The sequence below is a fragment of the Macaca fascicularis genome, chromosome X, assembly GCF_037993035.2.
Source record: "Macaca fascicularis isolate 582-1 chromosome X, T2T-MFA8v1.1".
NCBI classification, from domain to species: domain Eukaryota; kingdom Metazoa; phylum Chordata; class Mammalia; order Primates; family Cercopithecidae; genus Macaca; species Macaca fascicularis.
In genome coordinates this window covers 53,034,187-53,048,135 of record NC_088395.1, presented here as the reverse complement: position 1 = coordinate 53,048,135, position 13,949 = coordinate 53,034,187, and the positions used below count along the sequence as shown (strand labels likewise).

The window sequence follows — 13,949 nt, the reverse complement described above, 5'->3', positions numbered from 1 at the left end:
CACACACACACACATGCACGCACCTGGATCATCACATATAAACCTGGATACCAACCTTCTGACATTTATAGGCACTCGCAACAGAGATTCACATACATACATTTACATATTGACCCCTACAAACCTGTTTACATAGGCAGATAAAAACACGCTGGCATGCACACACAGATAGAAGCATGCTCACATGTGCAGACACACCAGCAGTGCAGGTCACACCCACACTCACAGACACTACACTAACACAGATACAGGCATGTGCACTCATACACCCAGATGTGTGTGCACTGGGAAATACACACATGGGGCCAACCCCCTCCATTCACGCCCGGGACACATGCTTCCTTTCTCACATGTTCGTGGTTTTGTATGCACACTGGGATACACAGAAGTACAAACCCACTTTCATGTACAAACACAGATACACACAGGATATGCTCATTCTGTCACACAGACACATAGACACAGATAACGGGAAATATGCACATAGAAACCCCATTCACACTTGCAGATGGACACATACTATTACACACTGGCATGGCTAATAATTATAGTAATACATAATGGCTTATATGGTGCAGAGGACTCATTACATGCCAGGCACTGTTCGAAGTGCTTTTCTTTTCTTTTTTTCTTTCTTTTCCTTCTCTTTCTTTTTCTTTTCTTTTCTTTTTTTTTTTTTTCTTTTTTGAGATGGAGTTTCACTCTTGTTGCCCAGGCTGGAGTGCAATGGCATGATCTTGGCTCACTGCAACCTCCACCTCCTGAGTTCAAGTGATTCTCCTGCCTCAGCTTTCCGAATAGCTGGTATTACAGGCATGCGCCACCACACCTGGCTAATTTTGTGTGTGTGTGTGGTTTTTTCTTTTTTCTTTTTTTTTAGTAGAGATGGGGTTTCTCCATGTTGGTCAGGCTGGTCTCAAACTCCCGACCTCAGGTGATCCACCCACCTTGGCCTCCCAACGTGCTGGGATTACAGGTGTGAGCCACCGTGCCCAGCCACTTTTTTTTTCTTTTTCTCTTTCTTTCTTTCTTTCTTTCTTTCTTTCTTTCTTTCTTTCTTTCTTTCTTTCTTTCTTTCTTTCTTTCTTTCTTTCTTTCTTTCTATTTTTTGAGATGGAGTTTCACTCTTGTCGCCTAGGCTGGAGTGCAATGGCATGATCTCAGCTCACTGCAACCTCCACCTCCCGGGTTCAAGCGATTCTCCTGCCTCAGCCTCCCGAGTAGCTGGGATTACAGGCGTGTGCCACCACGCCCAGTTAATTTTTGTATTTTTAGTAGAGACAGGGTTTTACCACATTGGCCAGGCTGGTCTCGAACTCCTGACCTCAAGTGATCCGCCTGCCTCGGCCTCCCAAAGTGCTGGGATTACAGGCGTGAGCCAATGCGTCCAGCCTCTAAGTGCTTTTCATATAACTCACCCAATCCTCATCCTATGAGATAGGTAATAGTACTCCCACTTTTACAGATAAGACACTGGGGCTTTGTTGAGCTTAGGTGACTTGCCCAAAGCCATACAGCTAATAAATGGCAGAACTAGGATTCGAACACAAAAGCTGCCTCCAGAGACCTTGCAGATCCAACTTATATGTAGAAGTACACTCACCTCATGCACAAGTACAGATACATACCACTTTAGCACAAGCACGTGCACACCCAGCTGATACACTCAGGTACAAATGGCCACACACACCTAGTCACATACGTAAACAAACATGGACATGTTCACATTTACAGACATTCCAGCAGAGATATATATGCCCCGGGAAATATATATACATTCATACACATGTCCACAATCACACACCCTACCCAGACACACCCACATTATTGAACACACAAAACCTCCAGATATACCACTTGCACACTCACACACAGATACAGTCACATTCTCAGATATATTCCTCACCCAAATACTCACACATGCTATCCTCATACTCACATGCTGGCCACATACTCACACATGTGGCCAGATGCAGCCACATGCACACCCCCTAGATTCACTCACACTCACACACACACCCACACACTCTCACACCACCCAGAGATGACACATCCTATTTATATATACACATCCTGATTCATAGCCATGTAGACATTCAGACACAGGCTGAGCCCTGCTCACATCCTATAGGTCTTTGTGGTCTTAGATATACCCCACACTCTCACATGCTCCAACTCAGATGTGCCCACATTCTTCTCAAATACACCTACTTTCAAACATATACCCAACGCTGATACACCCACACCCTCTCACACAAATCCCATTTAAATACACCCGTTCTCATATACATACATCTCAAATGCACTTACACGCACAGGCCCTCCACACTTATGCAAACTCCCAATTCAGTACACCCACACTCTCACATCACACAGATACACTCAAACTTGTACCCCACCCCAACTCAGAGCCCTCATACCCGAACCAGGTGCACCTACAATCTCTCTCTCTCTCACACACAGTATTAAGACACACCCACAATGACACACATACCTTCCAAAGAGACTACACTTACCCACACCCCATCCAAGTACTCACATTCACAAATTCCCAAGCCAAATACATCCACACACACAGACACACACATCATTCTCATACCCATACACACACACACACACACACACACACTCCAAATACAGCCCCACTCTCACAGTACACACACACTCCAAATACAGCCCCACTCTCACAGCCCCATCCAGACACATCCATCCTCTCCTACATCATCATCCAGATTCATCCCATATAGACCATGGAGATCCACTCAAAGCCACATGCACCACCCAGGTATAACTCCATCCACACACACAACCCACCTGGACATATCCAACTCTCACACATGCCATCCAGTGGACCTCTGCACATGCCCCACTCCCCAGATCCACCCATGCTCTCATCTCCTCCACACCACCCACAAGCACCCACACTCCATACACACACTTCCCACTCAGCTGTGCCCCCAACTCTCTTTTACACAACCCATCCAGTTATACACATTCACACCCACACCCAAGTACATATATGCCCACATTCTCCACCCAGATACAACCGAAGCTCTCATCACACGCCATCCAGACATACTTTATTGCACACTCCATCACCCAAATATACCCATGCTGTCACTCGCCTACCATCCGGATACACCCACATTCAAACCCACTCTACCCCCAATACATCCACACTCTGTCTCACACACAGCCCAAATGTACCTACACACTTTCTCTTTCACACACCATCCAGATACATCCACACCTCACATGCACCTATATTCTGATACACCCCCCCACTACATCCACACTTGCCTCCAACCCAGTTAAACCCAAACTCTCACACCTTATCCAGCGCACACTCTTCCCACAGAAGACATGCGTGCTCACACCTCTACCACACTCAGAAACACCCCCACTCTCTCTTACACACAAACACAATCTCGACCCCCAATTCTCTTAATCACCATCAGCCAGATCTACTCACACTGTACACACACAATGCAGATACATCCATACTGTCTCACACACACCACCCATACACACACTCCATAGACACCCCCAATTATATACACTCCCACCCTCACCCAGATGTGCCCAAATTCTCTTTCTCATGCACACCACCTATCTCACCATTCAGATAAACCCACACTCACATACCCTTCAAATACACACATCCTCACACATATCCCCAGCCCAACTCTCACTTATACCATCCTCCACCCACACAGGCCACTTTACATACAACCACACTGACCCCACACTCCCAAACACACCCAAATGCCTCACATGCACACCCTACCCAGAAACACCCATACACCCATGCGCTCTCTCTCTCTTTTTTTTTTTGTTTGAGACGGAGTCTTGCTCTGTTGCCCAGGCTGGAGTGTAGTGGTGTGATCTCGGCTCACTGCAACCTCCACCTCCTGGGTTCAAGCAATTCTCCTGTCTCAGCCTCCCGAGTAGCTGGGACTACAGGCATGCACCACCATGCCCAGTTGTATTTTTAATAGAGATGGGGTTTCACCATATAGATCAGGCTGGTCTCAAACTCCTGACCTTAGGTGATCCACCCGCCTTGGCCTCCCAAAGCGCTGGGATTACAGGCATGAGCCACTGCACCCGGGACATGCTCTCTCTTACACACATGCAGACCACATCCTTTCTCTCTCACCAGATATACCAGTCTACACACACACACACACACACACACACACACACACACTTTACTAAGATCTTTTCTTTTTTTTTTTTGTTTTTGAGACAGAGTCTCGCTCTGTCACCCAGGCTGGAGTGCAGTGGCGCTATCTCAGCTCACTGCAAGCTCCGGCTTCTGGGTTCACACCATTCTCCTGCCTCAGCCTCCCGAGTAGCTGGAATTACAGGCACCCACCACCACACCTGGCTAATTTTGTTTTTGTATTTTTAGTAGAGACGGGGTTTCACTGTCTAGATTTCTGCCTGGATGGCATAATTTGGGTCCTCTCAGTGAAAACTATTTACCAACCCTAGATACCATACAATGCCACTCTACTCTGGGCCTTTGATGGTTGGGGGGATGAGAAGGGAGGTCTTTGTGTTTCAAAGAATCTTTTTCTAAACGGGCCTCTTTTCCCCAGTAGGACATCGGCCATGATTGGTGCCCACTTCTTGAGTGTGAATAATGACAGGAATTATCCTGAGACCCCCACAAAAGCCCAGTACATGGTCAAGGCCAGAGAAGCCCCAGAATGGGGGTCACAGGCATCAGGTGTCATAACTTGCCAATCTGCAGGATGTCTACACACTTACAGACAGTCATTGTCTCGCAGGGCACCAGTGACTCTCAGTCATACACATAAATACATACTGAGGTACACAGACTTGTAAGTATTCTCCCTTTTCATCCCCTTGCCAATAAGGCCCAATCTGCACAGGCCCAAGGCCAAGTATCTCTCTCACATCGACTGACAGACACATGCACAAACACCTACACTCATCCTTACACATGGACTCACTCACACTGTACTTAGTCACACGTCTACATCCGTTTACCCTTTTTTTTTTCTTTTTTTTGAGACAGAGTCTTGCTCTGTCGCCCAGGCTGGAGTGCAGTGGCGCGATCTCAGCTCACTGCAAGCTCCGCCTCCCGGGTTCACGCCATTCTCCTGCCTCAGCCTCCTGAATAGCTGGGACTACAGGAGCCTGCCACCACGACTGGCTAAGTTTTGTATTTGTAGTAGAGACGGGATTTCACCATGTTGGCCAGGATGGTCTCGATCTCCTGACCTCGTGATCCACCTGCCTCGGCCTCTCAAAGTGCTGGGATTACAGGCGTGAGCCACTACACCTGGCCTGTTTACTCTTGAACATAGGCATGCATGCATGACATACATTCACATGACATAATGCCCACGAATGACATACATTCATTCACAAACACAGGGGTACATACATGCATACCTTCACATGTCCACAGACAGACTTTGTATCACACCCAAGGAGATGATGAACAAACATGGAGACAGAGAGGCAAGCTCCCAAATGTGTGCACACACACACCCAGACATGACCACATATATTTACACACTCACACACCTGTGTGGGTGTACTCACACACCTAAACACCTAGATATGCACATGCTTGTAAATGACATGAAGTACAGATACGCAGACATTCCTAACACAGACTTGTACACACAAGTGGGCATGTTCACATGCACATAGACTTGTTCATTAATTCATTCTCATATGCATACAGTCAGACATGGAAATACAAATGTACTCACAAAACATGCTCACACTATCACAGCCAGATATGTACATCATGTACATTCCTACAAGTGCATACACCCATATGAGAAGCTACACAATAAAGAGGACTCATTTACACCTACATTCTCACAGATGGACTTGGACACAAAGGTATATTCACACACATGCACACATGGAAGTACACTCACATACACACAACTGTACATCCAGCCACACAAGAAGGACTGATCCACACTCATCACAGACACACACATCCTCACACACATCCTCTCTCTCTCACATACACACACTTAAACACACTTATAGGCTGAGAGTGGCATGCATGGACATTACCTTATATTGTGTTCTACAACATATGCTCCAGAACAAAGAGGCATTAACGCAAACACATACATGCAAATAATTAGAACTGTACAAACTGGCACATTCACACATATGAATATACCTCTGTGTATGCCTGTCTGAATGTACAGGCATACACACAGGCATATTCACACACACACACACACGGATGTGTATGGACAGGCAGGCATATACAGACATGTTCAATGAAACACACACAGCCAGATGTTCACACATACTAGCATATACACTCACATATACACTCACAATCACTCACAGGCATATTCAAATACACATTCACACGCACTCAGAAATTCAGACAAAACACATAATGAGACATGCACATCCAAGTAGCTACTCATGCATGCCACAATCAGACATTTACTCACACATAACAGTGTACACACAAACACAATTAGACATATAGACAATGCACCATTTCACCTATGCACACAGCATTTTGCGTGTGTGTGTGTGTGTTTGTGTCCAGACAGGCATACACTCCCCCACACAGACATACTCACATACACAATCAAATGTGCACACGTAGGCATACCCACAAAATAGATTTTCATTCACACACTCTCCCCTACCCATACAATTAGTTCTCCTTATACTAGTGTGCCCACCTACACTAACATTTCCCTAATCGGATGTGGACATAAAGGTTTGTCTATAGGTGATATACACTGGAACATGCACACATGGACATCTATATAATTTAAAATGCTGGAGAACCCACATACAGACATTCACAGAAAGTCAAAAGACTACCCACACAAATGCAGGACAGACACACTCATATATACACACACACATATACACCCTCTCATACATGCATGGACATGCACATATATGCCCTTGCACTCAAAAACACACCCTTTAGATGCACCTACACTCATGAGCACACACCAGTATGCACAATCAGATACAACTAGGCATTCATCTAATTGGGCAAGCACACCCAGGCATTCTGAAACCCACACACTCATACACATACAACCAGACACATACACTCAAAGAAAAACTGATGCCACACACATATACAACCAGACATTCAACAGGCCTGATGGCTCAGAGAAAACACACCCACACTCAGGCTCAAAATCAAACATGCCCATTTGATCACCCAGACAGACATGCAAAGTCATGCCCACCCCACAGTACACACACAAGCCTACCCAGATACCCACACACTCACACGCATGCCATCACACGGCCTGCTCACACACATAGGTTCATACACAGCCACATTGCCCATGAAGAGACATGCACACACAAACTACACACTCAGCCACACATTTCCAGTAACATATATACACCCACGCTCGGGCCCAGAGGCCTCCAGACCACAGACCAGGTCCTCTCCCACACCAAATGCTTCTTCAGAAAAGTCTACTTTATGCCTCAAAGTCCCCCTCCCTGCCCCCACAGAGATGGTCTTCTGTGCCTCAGTCTTTCCCCATTCCTTCTCTTCCCTTGGTCACCAGCCCCACACTCTGTGTCCCATCACATCTCCATACCCCAAAATCAGCCAGCAGACCCCATTCTTCCCCCATCCCAGGCTCTAGGTGAGCAGCTCCCCGGGAGGCGTCCCTCACAGGTCTGGTTGCTGCATGGGCCACACCCCAGCTCTACCCGAAGCCCCATGATCTCAGGAGCTTCAGCCTCATCTCCAGGCCCTGCCAACCACTGACCACAGGCCAAACTCTTGCCAAGTCTCCCCTCAACAGGGAGACACATACATCACCAGGGCCAGGAAGGCTGCAGGCTGCAAGCCAGGCCTTTGCTGGCTCATGGGGGCTCAAGCCTCTGTGTGTGTATGCATGTGTGTGTGTGCACAAACAGGGACAAGTGCAGGGAAAGAAGCCTGGAGTGGGGTGGGGGAGGGAGGCTCTGCCCATAACCACTTATCATTCTCTACAAACGAGAAGTATTAACACAAGGCTTCTCCTGCCTCTCTTCCACTCCTCTCCATCTGCCCACTTGCTGCCCTCCCCAGATCTCTGCTGAGACCCTGGAGAAGAAAGACCTGTCCCTCCTCCAAGTAATCAATAACACTATTAATCATGAATAATCAGCAACAATATTGACCGTGAGCTTTGCTGACATTGCTTCAGTGCCACCTCGATGCGCATCTCTTACTTAAACGCACCAACTCATTCAATGCCTACACACACCCATCAGGGAAGGGTTATCAGTCTCTTTGACAGATGGGAAAACTGAGGTTCAGTAAGTGGCATGCTTCCGCTAAAGTTGCAGAGCTAGTAGTTGGGGGAAGTGTCCCTGGGAGGATCCATGTTCTGTATGTACCAGGCTTTCCTGCCCTTCCAGATATACAGACCTCTGGCTACTGGACACAAGGCCACAAGATCTGGGGGTTCCCAGACACAACATGGGCATCTGAAACAGAGACAGATAGCCTTGTGGTGGAGGCTGTGTCCCACACTGTAGGGACAACCATGTTGTTCCTGGCCCCTGCAGGTTGTCATGGGCTTGATCTTTGCCCCCACAGAACCATCAGGCAGCCTAGGGCCTGGAAGTGCTCCCCACTACCACCTCACCGTCCTTTAGCTCTACAGTGGCTTCCTCCCTCTAGCTGGGAACCGGCAACATCTTCAGTGGTGAGTGAGCAAAACTCTGCTACCTGTAGGGAGAGATGGAGGGGGGGTGCAGTGGTGGAGGAAGGAAGGAAGGAAAGGAGGAAAGAAGGAATGGGGGGTGGTCTGGGCTGGGAGCAGCTTCTCTGTCATGTCTACCCACCTGCTTGCTACCCAGGTGCACACATGCACACACACACACACACACACACACACACACACACCCTGCCAGCAGGCCAAGGATCCTGGAAGAGAGTGGAGGAGGAGGGAGAGGGAGAGGAGCAGCCGCAAGAGGCTGAGCCTGCCCAGGGTGCAGGCATTGTAAAGGGAACACGGCCGGGATCCCAGGCATCCCTTCCACAGCCAGCACACAAGGAAAGATTAACACAGCCTCATGCCCAAACGCAACCATGATGATAAAAACAGACCCTGTGAGGGGAAACAGGTGGTGGTTCCCTTTTTCATGGGACATTTGGGATTGGGGAAGATGGGGGTAAGATGAGGAGTCCCCAGGCTTGGGTGCCAAGGAGCCCCTGTGATGGAGCAGAAAGAGACTAACAGAGTCAGAGAGAGACGGAGAGCATGGCAGTGATGGAGACTCTGAAGTATGTGTGGGGAGACAGAACAGAAGTCCCAGCCCCCAATCCTTGGTGGAGGGATGCTGACTGCTTACCTGGGCTCTCTCAGCAGGGATGTCTTAGAATCCAGGATGGGGACTCAAGCTGTCTCACCCAGGTAAATCACAGCCCGGGCCACATTGTGGGACCCTCAGTGATCTGGCAGCCAGTGACACTCCTGCTTCTGTTGCCGTGGATACAGCCGGGCTGGTCTAAATCGCAGGCATCAGGGAAAGCAGGCACCGGAGGGGTGCACTGGGTAGGGCTAGGGGTGTTGGGGAACACCAGGTGGGCAGCACACAGCCTTGGGGTGCCCAACTAGCTGGCAGGTGGGGGTCCCGGCAGGTGCTTCCTCCACTATACACTCCCACACCCATCTTCATGCTACTGCCAAGCTGGGAGGGGGGCCAGTGCTGGCCCCTGCTACCCGTCTGCCTGCCTGGCTGCCGGTCCCCCTACTCCCCCCACCGCCCCCTCCGTCTGCCTGCTGGCCGCCGCCTTTTGTCCTCAGAAGACACGGTCCCCGCGGGGCCTCTGCCAAGCCTCCAGCAGATGCTCAGGGTCCGGGGCTCCTCCCTGGGAGCACACGGGCCATGGCCTGGGAGAGCCCCAGATTGGGGGGGCTCTCATCCAGGCTCACCCCGCTCCCCGGGCCTGGCGGGGATGGGGAAGAGGTGCAGGTCCACAGCCAGAGGCAGCAGCAGAGGTGGTGTTGGGGAGGGGATGGACGCCAGAAAGAGGGGGTGGGGTGGAGAGAGAGGCTGGCCTGATAGCTGTGTCCCGGGTTTTAGATCCGGGTTGAGGAGGGTGGCTCAGAGCATCCGAGGGGGGTCCTCATGCAAAACGAGGGCACTAAGGGACTGCCGGAGGGACCCTCTTGGCCTGGGAACCACCCCGGTGCACACAAATCCAGGTCCCACGATGCTGGGGACACCCATCCTGGATAGAGCATCAGTGGGGAATCTGGGGCCCTAAGCTGGACCCCATCAGGCCTGTCCGTCCCCCCTCTCCTCGATTTGCACGGTCCCTGCCTCAGGGGCGGGCGGAGGAGGAGGGAGGCAGGGAGGGAGAGGGAGGGAAGGAGGAAGGCTGAGCAGGCAGGGAGACTCCCAGCTGCCAGCCTGGTCCTCCCTGGGGCGGGGCGGGGAGGGGGGGCTGGCGAGGCCAGGGAGCAGCCGGCTGGCTGGCTGACTGGGTGGGGACGCTGGCGTGGCGACTGTGCTGCCAGGACAATAGCTGGCTGGGGAAGTCAGGTTCGGGCCTTTCTGAGATGCTCGAGAGAGGCATGAGTGGAGGTGGTGAGAGATGGCCAAGAGGCTGCTGAGAGAGCAACTCACATGGGCTGGAAGTGCAGAGGAGGCAGGGCGTAGGGGACGCTAGGGTCTGGGTCGGGACAAAGGTCCGGCGAAAGTTTCTCAAAAGCTTTTGGCTGGGAGGCATGCTTAGGGCCTGGAGAGGTGGGATTCATACACTGATTTAGAATGGGGTTCTATGGGCATTTTCCCCTGCAAGGCCTGGAGGTTGGCTGGGCGGGGGTGGGGGTGGGGTGGGGGCGTGTGAAAGGAGCGCTGCCCAACTCTGAACAGCCCCCTCTCAGGATATCTCCTATGCCATCCCCACTTTCTTAGGGCCAGCAGACAGGCAGAACCCATACTTAAAGCTATGTCCCAGGACAGCAGCATAGGAGAGGTGAGGAGAATGTTTGGTAGTCAGAGATATGAAGACAAGGAAAAAAATATTTGTTTCAAATATGATTAAACTGGGACCAGATGATGCTTCAGTGGTTCTCCTAAGTTACAGCATTCAAGAATTCAAATTATCTTGATATAAGAAATTGTGTTTTATTTCCTTTCATCCTTCATCCATTGGTTCCTTCATTTATGACAAATGGCTTTATGTTAGGCCCAGTGCTGGGCACTAATAGTACCAGGTGACTCAGACCTGTGCTCTCTGCCCTTAGGAAATGCAGGCTCTGCTACCAGACTGTGGACCTGGAACCCACTTGTGTCTGAATCTCCGGGAGAACTTGTAAAGTGTAGATACCCAGGCCTACCTCCCAGAAATACTAATCTAGGAGGTTTCAGATGGGGCTCCAAAATCTGTATTTTGACAAGGCCCTCCGGTGGTCATTTTTATGCCCACATGCTTTGGGGAGGGAGAAAAATCCATGGAAAATTAGAAAATGTTTTGGAGGCTGGGTGTAGCGGATCACACCTGTAATCCCAGCACTTTGGGAGGCCAAGGCAGGAGGATTGCTTGAGTTCAGGAGTTTGAGACCAGCCAGGACAACATATTGAGACCCTGTCTCTACAAAAAATTTAAAAATTATCTGGACATGGTGGTGTGGGCCTGTAGTCCCAATTACTTGGGAGGCTGAGGTGGGAGGATCACTCCAGCCCAGGATGCTGCAGTGAGCTGTGTTCTCACCACTGCACTTCCAGCCTGGGCAACAGAGCAAGACTCTGTCTTGAAAAAAAAAAAAAAAGGCAAAACAGGCTGGGCACGGGCTCACGCCTGTAATGCCAGCACTTTGTGAGGCCAAGGCAGGCAAATTGCTTGAGCTCAGGAGTTCGAGAAAAGCCTGGCCAACATGACAAAACCCCGTCTCCACTAAAAATACAAAAATTGGCAGGGAGTGGTGGTGCACGCCTGTGGTCCCAGCTACTCCAGAGGTTGAGGTAGGAGGCTTGCTTAAGCCCAGGAGGTCGAGGCTGCAGTAAGCCGAGATCGCGCCACTCCACTCCAGCCTGGGCGACAGAGCAAGACTCTGTCTCAAAAACAAAACAAAACAAAAAAAACGCAAAACAATAAGGCTTCTAAAATATGATATAAGAGAATACCTTTATAACCTTGGGGTAAGGAAGGAATTGAACAAGACAAGAAGTAATTACCATAAAGGAAAGGAGTGATACATTGAACAGCATTAACATTTAAAACTTCTGGTTATCAAAGGATACCATTAAAATAGTGAAAAGATAAGTCATACAATTAGATAAAATATTTGCAAAATATATATCCAGTAAAAGGCTCATATCCAGAATATACAAATAACTTTTACCAACCAATAAGAAAAAGACAGATAACCCAATAGAATAATAGACAAGACACTTGAACAGGGATCTTGCAAAAGAGGATAGCCAACTGGCCAAAAACTTAGGAAAATGTGCTCAACCTCATCGGTAGTCAAAAAAAAAAAATACAAAATGAAACCATGCTCACTAGATTGACTAGAAAGAAAAAGACAATACCGAATATTGGTGAGAATGTGGAGTGATTAGAGCTCTCATACGGTATTGATGAGAGTATAAATTGATATAGCCACTTTGGAAACTGTTTAGCAATATCTACTAAGGTGACCACATGCACACTTCATAACCCAGCAGTTCTACTTTTAGGTATGTGCCCATCCGAAATGCGTATATATGTTTACCAAAAGACATGTATGATAATGTTCATAAAAGCACTATTTGTAACAGTGCAAACTGGAAACAACCCAAATGCCATCAATAGGAGAATGATACATAAATTGTGGTATATTTGCACATTGGAATAGTATACATCAATGAGAAGAAATGACTCACAACTACAATATGGATGAATCCCACAGACATTACACTGAGCAGAATATACCAGACAAAAGAATACTGTATGATTCCATACATATAAAGTTCAAAACCAGGCAAAACCAATATATTGTGATAGAAGTCAGAATAGTGATTACCACTGGGGTCTGAGTAGGAGGCCCAAAGAAACTAACTTTCTTTCTTTCTTTCTTTCTTTCTTTCTTTCTTTCTTTCTTTCTTTCTTTCTTTCTTTCTTTCTTTCTTTCTTTCCCTTCCTTCCTTCCTTCCTTCCTTCCTTCCTTCCTTCCTTCCTTCCTTCCTTCCTTCCTTTCTTTCTTTCTTTCTTTGAGTTGAACTCTCACTCTGTCGCCCAGGATGGAGTACAGAGGTGTGATCTGGGCTCACTGCAACCTCTGTTTCCCGGATTCAAGCGATTCTCCTACCTCAGCCTCCCGAATAGCTGGGATTACAGGCGCCCACCACCTCGCCCAGCTAATTTTTGTATTTTTAGTAAAGGCAGAGTTTCACCATGTTGGCCAGGCTGCATTCGAACTCCTGACCTCAGGAACTCCTGCCCACCTCTGCCTTCCAAAGTGTTGGAATTACAGGCGTGAGCCACCGCGCCCGGCCAAAGAGACTTTTTAGAGTGCTGAGAATGTTCTGGTTCTTGATTTTGGAGCTGATTACTCAGGTGGCTTAGTAACAGTTCATCGAAAGTGTGCATTATATCTCAAGTGCTTTTCTTTTTTTTTTTTTTGTTTTTTGTTTTTATTGAGACAGAGACCCACTATGTTGCTCAGGCTGGTCTTGAACTCCTGGGCTCAAGCAGAGTCCTCCTGCCTCCCAAAGTGCTGGGATTACAGGCACGAGCCACCGCACCCGGCCTCAAGTACTTTTCTCTTCTTTTTTGAAGGGAAAGGCAAGAAGCTTTTATTACAAGGTGAAAGTAAACACTTAAGAGAGAGAAGTGCAGGTGTGTTTGTGAGAACGAGTTGCACAGAAGGGAGTTTGGGTTTCTAATTTTATGGGTGTTTCTTTAATTAGGGGGTGGAATAATCATTAGATGTTCTAGAAAAGGAGGGGATTTC

The 13,949-nt window shown here is 48.5% G+C and overlaps 1 protein-coding gene across 3 annotated transcripts in view; it reads right to left on the bottom strand.

Annotated features, from left to right (window-relative positions):
- GPR173 (G protein-coupled receptor 173) overlaps positions 1-10,043 on the bottom strand; it is a 32,211-nt gene extending 22,168 nt beyond the window's left edge. For 2 of the 3 annotated variants that reach the window (XR_010584277.2, XM_005593625.4), the window contains exons 1-2: positions 9,355-10,043; positions 8,646-8,728 (exon numbers count right to left, since the gene is read on the bottom strand). The gene's annotated coding sequence lies outside the window, so the exon portion shown is untranslated. The remainder of the gene's footprint in view (positions 1-8,645; positions 8,729-9,354) is intronic. The other variant, XM_005593626.4, reaches the window with a different exon arrangement.
- Between the last annotated feature and the right edge of the window lie 3,906 nt (positions 10,044-13,949).